This window comes from Malus sylvestris, chromosome 9 (assembly GCF_916048215.2).
Source record: "Malus sylvestris chromosome 9, drMalSylv7.2, whole genome shotgun sequence".
In the NCBI taxonomy this organism is placed as follows: domain Eukaryota; kingdom Viridiplantae; phylum Streptophyta; class Magnoliopsida; order Rosales; family Rosaceae; genus Malus; species Malus sylvestris.
In genome coordinates, this window is record NC_062268.1 from 9,973,999 (window position 1) to 9,990,564 (window position 16,566).

At 37.6% G+C, this 16,566-nt stretch overlaps 2 pseudogenes; both read right to left on the bottom strand.

Annotated features, from left to right (window-relative positions):
- Nucleotides 1-540: 540 nt before the first annotated feature.
- LOC126582081 (subtilisin-like protease SBT5.3) lies at nt 541-7,302 on the bottom strand (annotated as a pseudogene).
- A 907-nt stretch (nt 7,303-8,209) lies between these two features.
- Nucleotides 8,210-15,096, bottom strand: LOC126633777 (uncharacterized; annotated as a pseudogene).
- Between the last annotated feature and the right edge of the window lie 1,470 nt (nt 15,097-16,566).

The window sequence follows — 16,566 nt, forward strand, 5'->3', positions numbered from 1 at the left end:
TTCATGCAGAAGTTGTGATTATTGTAATGACGTTCTTTAAGTTTAATGTGAAGGAGTTGTTTATACTTACAACCGTCTCGACATCGATGGTACCATGACGAAGGGTGGATTTTCCACTTACATCGTTGTCCATGAATTGTGTTGTGTCACCTCACGAGAAGTTGTTTAATTTGATAGTTATACCAACTCATCGTGTTACTAATTAATCAGCATGTTGCAATGTTCCATATTTATTACTCTTTGTTAATTAAAATGCTAGGTGGTGTAGTCTAAATGGGTAACAATTACAAAAAAAATTAGAAAATAGTTAGAGTTGGTCTTTGACTTTGTCCAGTGGAAGTTGGAGAGAGAAACTCATTTTTTCTGTTTAGAACTTCGGTGTGCCTTAGCCCTTAGGCGCACCTTGACCACGTTTAGGCAAGTTTAAGCCTTCTCCCATTGGGCAGAGGCATTTCCACCAACGCCCCACCTCCAAAGCCGGCTAGGAGCACCGCGAGCCGTGTTTTTTAAAACACTGATTCCGTTAAACAAAAATTCAAATGAGTAATAACATTAGTAGTCATATATAAGTGATCAGTTGATCTTAATTTACATAGAAAATAACTTATTGTAAATCATTAGCTTAGTGCACAAGAAAGTGGAACAAATTGAGGTGAAGTCAAATAAGCTGAAACAATTTGCCTACTTCTAGCTTAGGAAGCCTTGACTACAATTGGACTCCTCACATAGTGTTTACCATCTGACCATATCAACTTCCCTAACACATAGTTTTTAGCTTGTTTTGCTTCTTTAACCTGCAGGAGTACCTTAAAGCTCTTCTCTTCACCAATCTTCTTGAACTTCAACTTCTTTGGCTCAACAGAAACCGATACCCCATCCGGGCTTTGGATATACGCCTTATATGTTCCTGGGGAGCCAACATTTTTCACTGTTCTAGTCACCTCAAGGAATCCAGAGAGTTTAGGGATAGTGATTGAGGGGTAGTTGAGGTTAGTGGGACTAATAGCTGGTTTGGGGCACTCATACGTATCCTCTGAAAACATTTCCATTTCTGTTTCGTTGTAGCCCATTGCGCACAGGAAGTTCAAGTAATCGTTAAGGGATAAATCATATACCAATCCAGGATCCATAGCACTGTTTGGGTTAACATGTCCTGCACCGTAACTAAATGGTGTTGCCTCATAGAAAGAAGCATTGAGCAATGGTCCCATGCTGTTATCTCGTGTTATCGCTGTGTAACACAGGATTTGAAAGAAAATATCAGAAAGACGAGTAATGGTCTCTTGAGACAGACGTTAATGTGGAGCGAATACATAAATGACCGTGCGTAGGGACTTCTTACCGGTGGTCATGATTGCAGATTTAATGGCTGCAGGACTCCAATGAGGATAGAGGGTTTTAAGAAGGCCACAAATGCCGGAAATATGTGGACACGACATTGATGTGCCTGACGCTGAGTTGAATGGAATTCGCCGTTGGTCAAACATTTGATTTGTTGGCCCTCGTGCTTTCGTGTAGGCTGCTATGACACTCACTCCAGGCGCAGTGATATCTGGCTGAATTAATGTACAACAACACTTACTGAATACTTGGCCAAATCAGCAAAAATATGTGGAGTTTGTTTAATGACCAGAAATTGTGTTTGCTAATAAAAAAACCTTAAGGATGCCTGGTGTAATGGTGTTGGGTCCCTTTGATGAAAATGGTGCCATGAATGGAGAGGGCTTTGTTCCCAGTTCTGTTATTGCACGCTTTATGTAAGCCCGTGGAGACCTGTCAAGATATGCAAGTTTCTCAACTAGTAATTTTACCAAAAACTTGATATTGCTGACACTGCGGTGAAGCAGCCTAACATATGAAACAGACGCAGTCTAAAACAGGCAATTTGGAGGGTACTTCACCCATCTTACTTAGTTGAATTGATATAAGCAAAGACAAGGATGCCGTCGGTGAAATTGATATGTGAAGCAGGGAGGACATGTGGATCAGAAATAATTTCATTCCCGTTAAGAGCATTGTTAGCAAGAATCATTCCCACGGCGCCAGCCAGTAAGGCTTGCTCACCCTTGTCTACTTTTGCGTTGTCCCCTCGCAGGCAGGCCAAGATCTTTCCCTTCACTTTTTTAGGATCCAGCGTGCCGGCCTTGCATAGCAGACTGCAGCATCATATAAGCAGATTACTAAGAACTTGAATATAATTTTGGTATAATGAAAATCAGAAGATTGATGTTGCCTATCCTTACGCTTCTTTAGCTGATGCATTAGCTGCTTTAGCATCCGCAGCACTAATAAGTTGGTAAAATTTCTTGCCCCGCAAGGCAACAGACGACAAGCTTTGTCCCTTCAGAACAAAGTAGATAAAACTTAATATGGATTTGAGTAGCTTTGTAGGATATATAACATAAGTTCCCATAAAACACCCTAACATGTCTTATTATGTATACGATAAAAAGGGACGGCTAACGATTTTGGCACTCGTCTTCTGTCCATCTGCACTCCGAATTGAATATTTTATAATTTATTGTTTCTGCACTCACAGGTGAAGTACAAAGACTAAACGAGGAGTGTTAAAATCATTAGTCGGGAAATGGACTATAACCAACCTTGAGGTGCTTCCAGTTGCCGAGGGTGACATAACTCGGAAACTCCCTATCCATAGTACTGGCGCCGACTGTGATCTGCCACGGTGATATATTCGAGACAGTACCTTCAGCCGGACCAGAATTCCCCGCTGAGCAAACCACAACAATGCCATGCTTAACAGCATGAAAAGCACCAATTGAAACACTGTCACTGAAGAATGTAGTAGGATCTCCACCCAGTGAAACGGACAACACATCAACACCGTCATCGATGGCCGCATCAAATGCAGCCAATATATCTGCATGAAAACACTTAGTTCCATCCACTGGAGGCCAGCACACCTTATAGGCTGCAACCCTGGCTTTTGGTGATCCACCCTTTGCTGTTCCATTTCCAAAGCCGAACACGCTCGCACCGGTTACAAAATTGCCCCCAGCGGTTGACAAGGTGTGGGAGCCATGGCCATCGTCGTCACGCGGCGAATTGAAAGAGGAGTTGAGGAGACCAGCAGCTGCAGCATAGCCCTTGTTGAAGTATCGTGCTCCAATAAGCTTCCTTTCATGCCAAAAAGTTTGTTACCAAATGAGTTACAAAGTTACCACTATATAACAAATCAAAAACCTTAATTTACAATATGACACATATTTTGAGGAATATAAAATCCCTCGTCACAAAGTTTTATAGATAAAATGCAACTTACAATGGGTGATTCCACTACTAATAGCATCGAGACTTTTTGTATAAAATATCACACCCGTTTGTATGTATATGTAATTAAATTAAAGATTATACCAGTATTGATTAATAGTGAACTGCTAGCAAAATACATTTGTTAGGGCATTTTAGATGAACTGAGGACTACTGCATACATGCAGATCATAAACTACATCAAGACAACGGTCATGTTCTGGACCTGTCTTCTCTCCCATTATTTTTTTTTTATCATAACTGAAATTTCCATTACGGTTAAACAAACAGAGCACAAGAGTTTTGGAGGAGCAAAGGGAAGCCTCATTAAAAAGCTCCAAAGAAGAGGGAAAAAGAGTGCTTCACCAACTTGCTCCCCACTTACAATTAGGGACAAAGAGTGCTTCTCCCATTATTAAAACATAATTTGTTTGCTTAATCTAAAGAAATCGTTGTATAGTATGGACAATGTTAGGGAGATTAAATGTAGGGGCTAAATTTTATAAACTAAATGATGTGAAAGTTGATAATGAGATTATTACTTAAGTGTTAATTAACGTGCTTATTTCTTATTGATGATACATAATTTAGTTTGCGAATTTAGTCTATCTAACATTACTCTTATAATGAATATGTTTTCTTTTACCGTCTTTCTTTGGACTACAAGCAGTGAAAGTGTAATAGAATAGTGACTAGAAGTTGGATTTTTTATGAAGTATTTGACTACTATAGCTTGGTTAATTTATTGTCCTATAGAATATGTCTTTTTCAAATATTAAGCAAGTTCATTTGGGAAGGTATCAGTGGTCTTACCCAAGTCAAAAGAGCAGGAAGAGGCATAATAGCCATCAACCGGAAGCAGTGCAGAAATAGGAGGAGAGCTTGTCTCAGCAAGTGATTGGGATTGCCGATGAGGAAAGAGTACACACCTCTTATGTTTTTGGTGGATCGAATAAATTAAAGAAGATTAATAAACAAAACTAACAAAGATGTGTTAAAGATAACACTACTCGTTTTCCTACTACCGCTAATATAATATTCACAGCCAACTTAACGGATGTATGAGACTGTTCCAAAAATAAGACTTGATGTATGACTCTGAGATGAAAAAAATTTCATGTACCAAATGTTGAAAACCACGAAACTTCAGGATAGTAAACTGAGATTAACCCTAAAAAAAATTGTGAATAACACTATCCGTTTTCCTACTACCAATAACACTATCCGTTTTCCTACTACCAATAATATAATATTCACAAATATTTTTGTAATCCACTATGCCACAATAAAACTACATCATCGTAATTGAGCTAACCATCAAAGACCTCCTCTGGACCACATGCTAGTGCGGGATTTTGTAAACTTTTAAATAAGATAATTGATTAGAAATTTAGATGTAGTTTTCAAATCTGAAAATAATTAACAAAAAATGAATCAAATTATAATCTGATTACATGCATCTCAATTTATTTGCAGTTCTAGGTTTCTAGAATAAGAATGGCCGCAACTTTATGAGAAAGTCTCGTACGAATCCTGCTTTATAGATGCCATTTACTCCGCTACAAAAGGGGATAACCTTGGTTGGATTGGACCATCCAAGTTTAAGATAAAACTGGGACTGATTACACAGAACAAAGAAGAATATCTCTTGGTTTTTTTTTTTCTTTTCCAATTTTAACACTCGCGTTTTAACAATAAATATATATTTATTTTAATTTTTATAAAGCGATATTCTAAATTACTTTAATTTAAGAGATAGGAATTTAAACTCGAACGCAAGAGACATTGACATGCTACAGTGCCTAACTCACATCCGTATCAACGAGCGTATTTTGTTTAACTTATACCAAGATACTTTTTTAACATTTGATTCTTAATGTTGTAGAAAAGGAAACAGAAAGTAAACTAATCTCAATTAGAAAATAATCATAAAATAGTGGGTACCTGTTGCAGTGAAATTCAGAATCTATCTCATTTTGGCAGATTCCTTTCCACTTGGATGGAATCGGTCCATACCCTTCATCACTAAAGCTCTTGGATTCTGGCCATGCGCCTACAACCCCATTCAAGAACACTAGGGTTACCAATGCTCCTTACAAAACAATCGAAACTCTTTTTTTTTGTGTGAAATATTTTTAAAATCCAGCTAAAAAAAGGTACCAATATTGCAATAAGGACAGTCGAGTGCAAGTCTAGGGGTTTTTTTTTCCTCTTCAAATGAGAAATTTGAAAGTCTCTGATTATATATAGGAAGATTTTTCAGTGAGCTTGGAATACGGAGTGATACGCCATGTTATTATACAATCGAAGAGACACTTAAAATAAATAAATAAAACTACATTTCAATTGTATAATGACATGTGTTGTACTGTCTCGTATTTTGGACACACCGAAAAATTTCTCCTATATATAGGGGTTTTTGGGTACTTAATTGTGAAAAACGATGCGTTAATAAATTAAGAGGGAGCTAGGCAAATGCTAAGAATTAGCTAGTTGTTATACAACAATATGTTTACAAAAAATGACCATAATTATATTAATGCGAAAATAAATTGATATCCAAATCATTGTCTATGAGTGAAAATAAATACAATTGCCCAAGTTGTTAAAATTATACTAATGGTGGTCCAAAAGACCAAAACTACAAAAAGACCATAAATTAGAGTTAAACCGTGTTAAGGGAAGCCTTAGAAGCTTTGTTTAAAAAAGAATTATATTGCTATTCGATACTACGCTATAGTGATATTCATTTTCACTTGGAAATGAGATATTTTAGGCTCGATTCTTGCCAAAGGCGAGTATGAACCACATTATTGCTAGTACATTGTAAGATTAAGCCCATCCAAAAAGAAGTTTTGAACCAACAACGTATGAGTAATTAAAACACTGAATAAACCGGATACCACGGTCACCACATGCAAAATTAACAATACTAGCTAATAATTCCTAAATGTTTTGTCATATACATGTACGTGTATTAGTGGAAGAATAAATTGGTCAAATATATCAGCACGAAACTAATTGGTCAAATAAATCAGCAAGAAATTTGTTTTTAAAATTTAAAAAAAAAAAGCAAAGAACAAGAAAAACCTACCAGTATCAAGGTTTCCTATGATTGAATCTTCACCGTATCTTGCCTTCTTCCAGATTGAATTGGGTGAAACAACACCATCTTGCTCAAGTCCCAAGAAATCCCACGATCGAGTTGTGTGTAATTTTCTTCCCTGGTTCAAGAATACTGAGACTACCTTTGGATGCTCTACAGTGTTTCAATGGCAGCATAAGAAAAGAGAAAACTGAGGAGAAAGAAAAACAAAGAGAAAACTTAGGAAAAAAAGAAATAGCAGAAATAAAATTCTCACTAGCAATCTGAGCTGCCTCTTCTTCTTCAGTGTAGCAGCAAAACCATTGATATGCCTTGTGTATGAGTAAAACATGGATTCTTTTGCAACTTCATCGCTGCATTTTTGCAGAAAAAGTTCAAACATTTAATCGGCGAAAGACGGTGTTTATGAATTTTAGTTGGAAATATGTGTTTAAGTACCTGCCCAAGAAGGAACCAAGAAACTCATGGTGATTGTCTGTGACTTGGTTTAGTTCAAGTTCTGACAAGTTTGGGGGATGTGAGTGTGATCCCAGGTATACCACATATGACTGCAGAAACAGTAGAAAGAACCAAAAAAAAATAAATGATCACAAGTACTAGTGAAATGCAAGGGAAAGGTACTTTGCTTTTTTGTTGTTGCAGTTTTTAATGGAGGGAGACGAGAATGAATGCTTACCTTTTTTATCGCAAAGGTGGGGGTATGGAGTACTAGAGAGGAGAGAAGGAAGGAGAGGAGGTAAAGGGCTGCGGTTGGTGGGCTCATTGCCTGGCTCATTGACCCTTGTTTTCCTGCCTTTTGTGGAACACAAACTTTGGTTTTTATGGTTTTTTTTCGGACTTCCAATAGATGTTGGAGAAAGAAGCTGGCCAACTTGAGATATGCAATGCCCGATGTGGTATGGTATTAGCCTAACTGGATAATGTAAATTTAAGAGAAGGAGAAGAAAGAATGCTATTTATACTTGATAGAGTGAATAAACAGTGCAGGAGAGAAGAACAGTTAATATAGGAAGAGATAATGCATATTTGACCTAGGGTTAGGTGTTGATACATTTAAACGATATAAATTAAAATAAAACAAAAAATAAACAGTTAGAGAAAGTGGTGCTTGATAAGGTGATAATGGGGATTAGGATTAGAGTATTAAATAATTAAATCTTATTGACAATAGTGGCGGTTGTTTCCCCTACTAGTTATTAAAATTAATAGCTGGAAATTATTCCCATATTAAGGGTTGATTTAAACGCCCCTAATAGAACTAATAGGGGCAAATAATAATTCTGCATCTAATAGAGGCGAATTCTTCCATTTGCCCCTAGTTGACCGCATCTAATAATCACTTTTCTTGTAGTGGCACTACAAAACTTAGAACAAGTAGAGGCTAAAACATTTGCATCTATTAGTTAAAAATAAGGGCAAAAAATGAAGATTTCTGCACCTAATAGTAAGGAGGGGCGGATATTAAATTTGTACCTAAAAAAGGCGTTGCTATTGATAAATAGAGACAAAAGGGTACATATTTCTGCCCCTAATAGTTATTATGCCATGTAGGCAAGTGTGACATAGAAAAAACATTAGGTGCGGATGTTGAAAGTTTTAGGGGTGATTATTAAGGCCCCTACTTTAATATTTGTATTTAATTGAGTTTTTATGTCATATTGCATTTTGGAAATTGTTTTAATTGAGAAACGATTTCCATTCCACCATTAATATTATTTGATACGTATTCTCACATTTTCAAAGTCTAAGTATATTTATAATTCTTTTTAGTTCTTCAAAAATTATTATTCAAAACTAATATCATCACCAACCCGGATGAAGAAACAAGAACCATTGCCAACAAATTAATATTTAAGTTACATTCTTCAACTGATTAGATACAAATGTTACATGATAGGAGTGCGATGAATACATACAAATCCACCCCAGTACATAAGGTTCTCTAAAAGTTCTCTCCAAATCGAAATCTAATCAAAGACTTAATCCCTTGATTCAAACACATAACATGATTAAAAGTCTGTCTTCAATCTCCCCTTGATGCATATGAAAAGTATGTGTTCCATCTCCCCTTGATAATCAAAGAAGCCGGCCAATTTGAGATATGCAATGCGGTTGGTGGATGTCGTATACGACGTATAGTATTAAGCCTAACTGGATAATGTAAATTTAATATGCATCTAGATATACCGAGTAAAATGAGGAGTTGTCATATTTCAAAGAAGGGCACAAGGTCAATGATTCCATATACACCTTAACGGCCAAATCATTACACGGTTATTTGTAGGCATGAGTGCCTGACTGATATGTCATAAATTTGTAATATAATATTTAAAATTAGACAAGCATATTATGACATAATTACTAATTTATAATACTATGTGCTCTGTTGACCGTCAACGCAGAAGCTTCTGCAATATATATTTGGAGGGTCAAAGCAGAAGCTTCCATCTCAAATCAGAACTTTTCTTGGTGGCCTCAGCATTTAGCACAAAACCAAATGCAACCTGAACATCCATGTTTGGGAATTCCTGATGTCTGAAAAAATTTAAGAAAAACTAATGAAAATGATTTGAAAACTTTGAGTTTTAACGATAAGAACGAAATAAATGGTAAAGTGAATAGTACCAGGATTGACTTTCTAGTGTAAAAATGTGATTTTTCGTTAAAGTGAATAGTACCGAGAATTTTTCGTTAAAGTTCACAAAAATTTAAGCATTTAGAAAAGAAATAACAAAATAAACAACTTATTGACTTTAGTACCTTTGAGATTTTTATATAATTGAAACCGTGTGAGATGACTATGTTTGACACTGGGCCCACAGTACCCGTAAACCTGTGTCTCATCAACATGAAATCACATGTCATGCTTGAATTTGGCAATAAGAAAGAAAATACATGACTCAGCCAAAAGAACAGCCAAAGAGAAGAAGAAAAAACCTCTGCAAGACGTAACCATGATAACTGAGAAGAATTTTGTAATGGCCATTCTTAATCTCAAAATGATCAACTTTCCGTAGCTGTTGAAATCACAGGTCTCTTAGTGACAATAGACATTTTGTTTCGTGTCTGAAAAGTCAAATCATGAATAGAAATAACCTGCAAATCATGACAAATAATCCTGCAACATGTTCTTGTCTTGAGATGATGTTGAACTAAAGATATAGTATCAGCGCAACCTGGTTCTCCTTTCAACTTGCGTGAAAGTAATTGCTTAAGCTTTTTACATCTCTGTCCAAAGCTTTAAGCTCCTGCCTCATTGTGCTTACATTATCACAGGAAGCCTGGCAATAAAAAGGAATATATAAACAAAAATCATAACCTGAAACTGGGTTATCTTCACATAATTATTTTTTGTAATATCTATGAGCTGAACTGGTTGTTTGAGAAAGGCAAAGGAAGAAGAACTGTTTTCTTATGCTGTATTCATCTTATATAATCTTCTGGGGCGTTTATAACAGAAACCTGATTAATATATTCCCAATAGAGTAGGGTCTGCCTAGTAAGTAAAATTGCATTTCTATCGCAAATACACAATCTCATGCATTTAAAAATAAATAAATAAAGAATCATTTACCTTGCTTTGGAGTTACAATAGATTTCTCTAGTTTACAATCTTTGTAACAGTTTTCTTAAGTGTTTAAAATCCTTTTGTTAAAAATTAGAGGAAAACCAGAACAGATAATTTGGCAAGACCAGACAGATAACATGGCAAGAACAATACTGAAGCTACGATTGCAGGGACAAGACAATGGTAAATGGATCACCAATCTTAGAATTGATGATTACCTCTTGTTCACCCTCAGAATTAACTAAAGAGGATTGACTATGATTATCATCAACATGAGTCTCCCATTCACTAGGTTCAGACTGACAACGGATGTAATTTAATTTCAGCATCTGAGACTTCTGAATTGCAGAGCTTAAGAGCTGTACTCTACTCTGCAGGCAAGTATAAGTCCAGGTGACAAACTGTATGCATATCCGGAGATGAAAAACATAAGAGAGCCAACCTTAATTAATTATTTTTTTTAAAATACAAACCTGTCATTTATCACGCTTCACTTGTATTAAATGCAATTTTGCCTTTTCATACACTATTTTATAAAGCAGCAGTCTTGCTTCAGATACTCTGCAAAGGTTAATGTCAATGCTTATCAAGCTAAACCGCATTCTTGGACACGTAAGAATCTAAACTACATAATCATAACAGGCATGATGAAAGACACCACCTTTTATGCCCAACATTGAGGCAGTCGAACTTCTGTACACATTAAATACCAGTGTTAGCATAAAAATTGATAGTGTAGATGCTCTATAGATTTAAAGAATGCAATGTGGTCCGACTATACTATGTAAACATGTCCGTAACAGACCCTGATTGATCATTTAATTCAGCATATGTGAGACTGGACTTCAGAACACAGCATCCCATATTTTTTAGCCTTCAATAGGTGGACCAGCATATCTTCCAGCACACCAATCAACTTGATCATGATAAAACAGCAATGTCAACCAACATGATACAGATAACAAACTTAAGCATAAGATGGTTAATTCTATCACCCAGATTAGATTTTTCTTGGGAGAAAGTAATAATAAAAGAAAGGGATATACCGCTCTTAAATTTAGTTTGCTTGCCAATCGAGATTCTGTATCTCCTGAGAATTTTACTAAAATCTGCAAGAAGGAAATCTGAAGAAAATAGCATATCTGCCAGAGAACCTGGCTATTCAAGTGGACTAAAACAAAACAGGAAATAGTACACACATCAGTCCAGCACTGCCATGTTGTATCACCCCCACACTTCTGTCTGTCATCGTAACCTTTATTTGACTGATGCAGCATGAACTCTGGATTGCAGTTCTCAATTCTGGGAACTTTTGAACTTTTCTGGATTCTGGGGATCGTATCTGTACAGTATCCATCCTCAGAAATTATTCCTAGGTTTTGTCGTTTCTGTCCGACAGAATTCTCTGAATCTTTCCCTGTAAACGGATTTTGTGAAATATGCAGTCCCTGATAACAGCCATCACTAGGATGACTATTTGAATTGGACTCATGAGATACTAGGTCCTTCCCAGCAAAGGGTTGCACATTCTCAGTGTCTGCTGAACAAGATAAATCCAGTCTGGAGGGGCTATTTGTTGACTCTTTTCTTGAGGGAATCCGATTCATATCTTTTATGAAGGGACTACGAATTGGGTCTTTCACAGTAGGACTTCGAATTGGGTCTCTCACGATAGGACTTCGAGTTAGCTCTTTCACAAAGGGACTTCGAATTGGTTCTTTTCCAGGACTCTGAGTAAGTTCTTTTCTGGGAGGACTCAGAGTTGATTCTTTCCTGCGGGGACTCTGACTTGGCGCTTTCCTGAGGGAACTCTGAATTGCCTTTCTCCCGGTAGAGTTGAGAGTTGGATTCTCCTGGGGTGGACTCTGAATTGACCCTTTCATGGGGGGGTTCTCAGCTGACTATTTACTGGAAGGGCTCTGCATTGACCATTTCCTGAACAAAATGTCAAATCCCTAAGCAACAACAGAACAAGTAATGATATTTCTAAATAGAACAGCCTAGTATTTAACGGCAGCCAACTAATGGATGTGAAACTGTATATAAAGATGTTTGCAAATTTGAGCAAACATTAGCCCAAACCCAGCCAACTGTGTTTAAAAAGGGCATGGAATGCACAAGCGAAGCAAAGTTGTGTGGTATAAAAAATAGGCCCAGCATCCATGTTCTTTTAAAAATTGAGCAAATACACGGAGACTGACATGAAGGTATGGTTCAGTTGTGCTGCTGCAGATATATGGTTTAGAATGCATTGGTGCTGCTCCACCTTGAATGCTATTATCTGGGTTGTTCAGAATGACTGCACCTCTGGAAGGTGATTGGAAGTTCTTTTCAGATTCAATTTGCAGATGGGGAGGATTATCTTCTTGCTCACCTGCCAATAGGGAATCAGTCCCAGAAGAAATTAATGCTCCTTCTGTGGGAGTTTCTGACATGAGATGCTGTGTCATTTTGCTTCCTGATAATGACAGCTGAGAGGGTGAAACCACTGCGTTTCTTCGTGTACCATACGCATCCTTCAAAGGAGTGTATGTAAACATGCTAGGCTGAGGCTCTTCAACTTTATCACGGTCTGTGGTCTCGTTAACCTGGCTCAACATACTGGTGTTGATTGAGTTCTCATTTCCATTGCTATTCATGTTAAATAAGCTTTTCTGTCCTTCGTTGAGATCAGGCATGGCTGTTTGCTTCTCTAAACAAGCAGTAGGAGAATTGGAAAATTTGCATTGGAGATCTCTGTCAATGTCAGCCATAACATTCTTTAAGGGAGAATTCACAGATGAGTAACTTGATAAACTACATTTTAATTTTTCCATTCCATCGTTGACGATAGAAGCACAGGGAGAAGGTTCAGGAAGCGTGAACCTAGAAATGCTTTTCTAAATTGATGAAACCCACTCATTATGTTTTGTGTGTTCCGCACTTAAAAAGGAACCTGGTTGTTTTGAGGATGCCGTTTCAACTAGAATGCAAGTACAAATATTGCATCAATTATGCATACTAAACAGTTGGCAAGAATAGGACCAGTCATTAACTGTCAAGCATAATAAAAGACATTTTTTTGATCTGGATCCAATGGAATAACGTCGAATTGTGTCTTTCAGTATGGAACAAGTTGACTATGGATATGCAACCACAAAATAATGTGTTAAAATTAAAAATGTACATAATGTAATAACTAGACTGCTAGACGAATATTTGTGGCAATGAGACTATCATAATAGTCTCCAACAAAGCCGTGGCCATTTACTCCAGGTGTTCGACCAAACTATCATGGTCGACCAGAAGACTGAAAACTAAAATTTCAGCTTCTGTTGTACAATCCAATATCCAAATATCCAAGTTCCTAATTTTCCACTGTCATTACCTTCATTCTCACATCCCATTTTATTAAAGAACCCAACCATAGAAAATTTCAGTGTCTGTTTACCACAACCACAAAATCCATTTCAGTAAACAACAAAAGCTATAAGATGTTTGAGCCATTAAGGGAATTAATTTTTGAAATACATAAAATCATATGCACTGGGCCACTGGTAGAACTTTTTGGTTCAAGAGCTTACAACAATGCAACCACCCTCAGAACAACAACTAAAACGTCCATCATCAAATCTACTAAAGTAAAATACCGAATGTATGAGATCAAACCACACCGGCAACAGTTCTATCAAAATCTTGATTGCAAGAGACATTCTTACATTGTTTAATTGATTCTGGGTCTGGATTTGGCCATCACCAGAATCACCAGCAGCTGAATTATGATTTCCGTTAGATGAGGCATCGTAAGCAGTCTGATGAAGATAACCACCATTTGACTCACTCAACTTGATACAAGAAACAGATTCTACCTCAGTAGACAAGTCATTGGTGCCAAAATTGCCCATTTCAGTAGTTCTACCATTTCTCATGTGGCCAATCCCATTTTCATCTGATGCAGATACCTCACCCCCATTCGGTGCCATTGAAGTGGCAGGGACGGCAACTGAGTCAGCATGCATATCCTTGCTGCCAGCTGCAAGAAGTGCATCTAATATTGGAGATAATCTACCATAATCATACTTATGTGGATTTTCTTCTATGATACTCATGTCATTTGAATCTTCCCCACTTCTGACCTTATCAGCAGGGACAGAGGACTGAAGGGTAACCATCTTCGGTTTTGTTAAAGACATGAGGCTTCCAGAATCAGTAACATTGGTATTATGGGTTGGTGTCTTCTCTTCGAAGACAAGGCGAGCCGCCGTTGGGGTCTTGAGATCTCCTCCGGAGTCTGACCTTGCAAGACTATGGCAATGCATTGAAAATTGTCTTTTGCAAAAACAAACCATAAAATGCGGTATAATTTTCGACTAAGACATGAAATTTACACACTCAGCGAAATTACTACCTAACACAAACAACAAGATAAGCTATGCAGTTACAAATTCAATTACCGGCATCCTTTTCGAGTAATTTAAAGTACAGTAATATAAAGCACCAATTATATAAGACATCCTATAAAGAATCTTCCTTTACTTTCCTAATTGTGTATTAATTACTAATTAATAAAAAATAAGATAAAATTTATAGCTTACCGTCATTAGAGGTAGCAGAGCACGGAACACTACTCCCAGGAGAGGGCGATCCAATTGGCCTGAAAAACGACTTTCTCCCGTCGTCGTTTTCGTCATCGTCATCGGAATCCCTAAAATCGTCGCTGTCACCGCCCAAGTCCCTAAAAAACCCTATCACCGGGTTCTCGGCCTGTTCGAAGTCTTTTTGAGAGCTGGCTTGGGCTTGGGGTCGGGAGGTATGTCGTAGTCCTCGTCGCTGTTGAAGATGTGGACGGAGGTGATCTCTGTGCTCACGCGGCGGGAGAGCTTCCCCTTGATTCTTAGGGCTATTGTTCCGGTTCGGTCTCGGAGTTGCAGGGCTCATCTGGGGCGTTGGAGGCCATCGGAAATGGAGGAATCGGAGAGGGAGATTGGGAAAATTAGGGTTTGCAGTTTGAATTTGGTCGGAGTAGTGCGCTGTGTGTGTCAGTCCCTGTAGGACAGTGGAGCGGGAGAGAGAGAGAGAGAGAGTAGAGGGAAAATTATTTTAATGGTTTAAAAATGTTTTATTTATTTACGACGGGTCGTTTGATTCGTTTCTGTTTTGAATTTTCATTTTTCTAGTTTTTGAATAATTGCAATTTTGTCCCTCGAGCATTTTGTTTTAATTTGTCTTGATTTAGTGGTAATTCTTTCTTCCAAATTTCCAACGATAGAAGGAATCTCATGTTCATAATTAGTCTACATAATTTAATGGCATAATTTTCCCCTTGCAAGTGTGCGGTTTTAACTTTGACTCATATAGATAGTGAATTCAATATCTAATTTTTATTACTGGCTTATTATGTGACTTGAATTAAATTCCTTCAAAATCCAACTTCACATCACACGACAAAACCAGGTTCTACAAAAATGATGACTTATAAGTTGGACTAAATGATTCATGTTTTATATCAGCATATGATCCAGTCACTAAATACTAATAAATGAGTGAGAGCCGTCTCAATAAAAAGAAATGACTACCATCAAGGCTAGTGTTTTAAAATGAGTCAACGACATAAGTTTCGTGCATGTAAATGGGATGGTATGTAAGATCAGTCATATGTCATGCTCGCCTTGCATCATCATCTTTACTTCCTCCCAAGCCGCTGCAAGTATATATGCAAGTAATGAGCTCAGAAAATGCAAATAAGGGGGAGGATTGCCTGACTTATCAATGTGATTAGTGCGTACGCACCTCAAGTAGGGTTGGATACGAGTTCGAAGGAGAAATTTTGGGAAGACCTTTGAGACTTGGTGCAAGGAATTACTCAGACGGAGAAGTTATTTATAGGAGGAGATTTAAATGGACACGTGGGCAGGGAGACAGGCAACTATGGAGGTTTTCATGGTGGCCATGGTTTTGGGGAGAGAAACGAGGATGGGGAAGCTATCTTGGATTTTGCAATGGCATATGATCTCTTCTTAGCCAACACCTTCTTTAAGAAGAGAGAAGAACATGTGATCACCTACAAGAGTGGGTCGTCAAAAACACAAATAGATTTTCTTCTAATGAGGAAAGGGGATCGTATAACTTGTAAGGATTGCAAAGTTATACCAGGAAAGAGCGTGGCTAATCAACATCGCTTGTTGGTGATGGATGTACATATCAAAAGAGTGAGAAAAAAGAACAAGACTTGGAAGTGCCAAAGGACTAGATGGTGGAATCTAAAAGAAGAAAAACAAGCCATTTTCAAAGAGAAAGTAATCACCCAGTGTGTGTGGGATAGAGAGGGGGAAGCTAACCAAATGTGGGATTCCATGGCTAGTTTTATCCGAAAAGTAGCAAAAGAGGTATTAGGAGAGTCCAAGGGCTTTGCCCCACACCAAAAGGAATCTTGGTGGTGGAATGAGGAGGTACAAACAAAGGTGAAGGCTAAGAAGGAATGTTGTAAAGCCTTATACAAGGATAGGACCGATGAAAATGGTGAAAGGTATAGAAAAGCGAAGCAAGAGGTGAAGAAAGCTGTGAGAGAAGCTAAGTTAGCGGCTTATGACGATATGTATAAGCGACTAGATACCAAAGAAGGAGAGTTGGATATCTATAAACT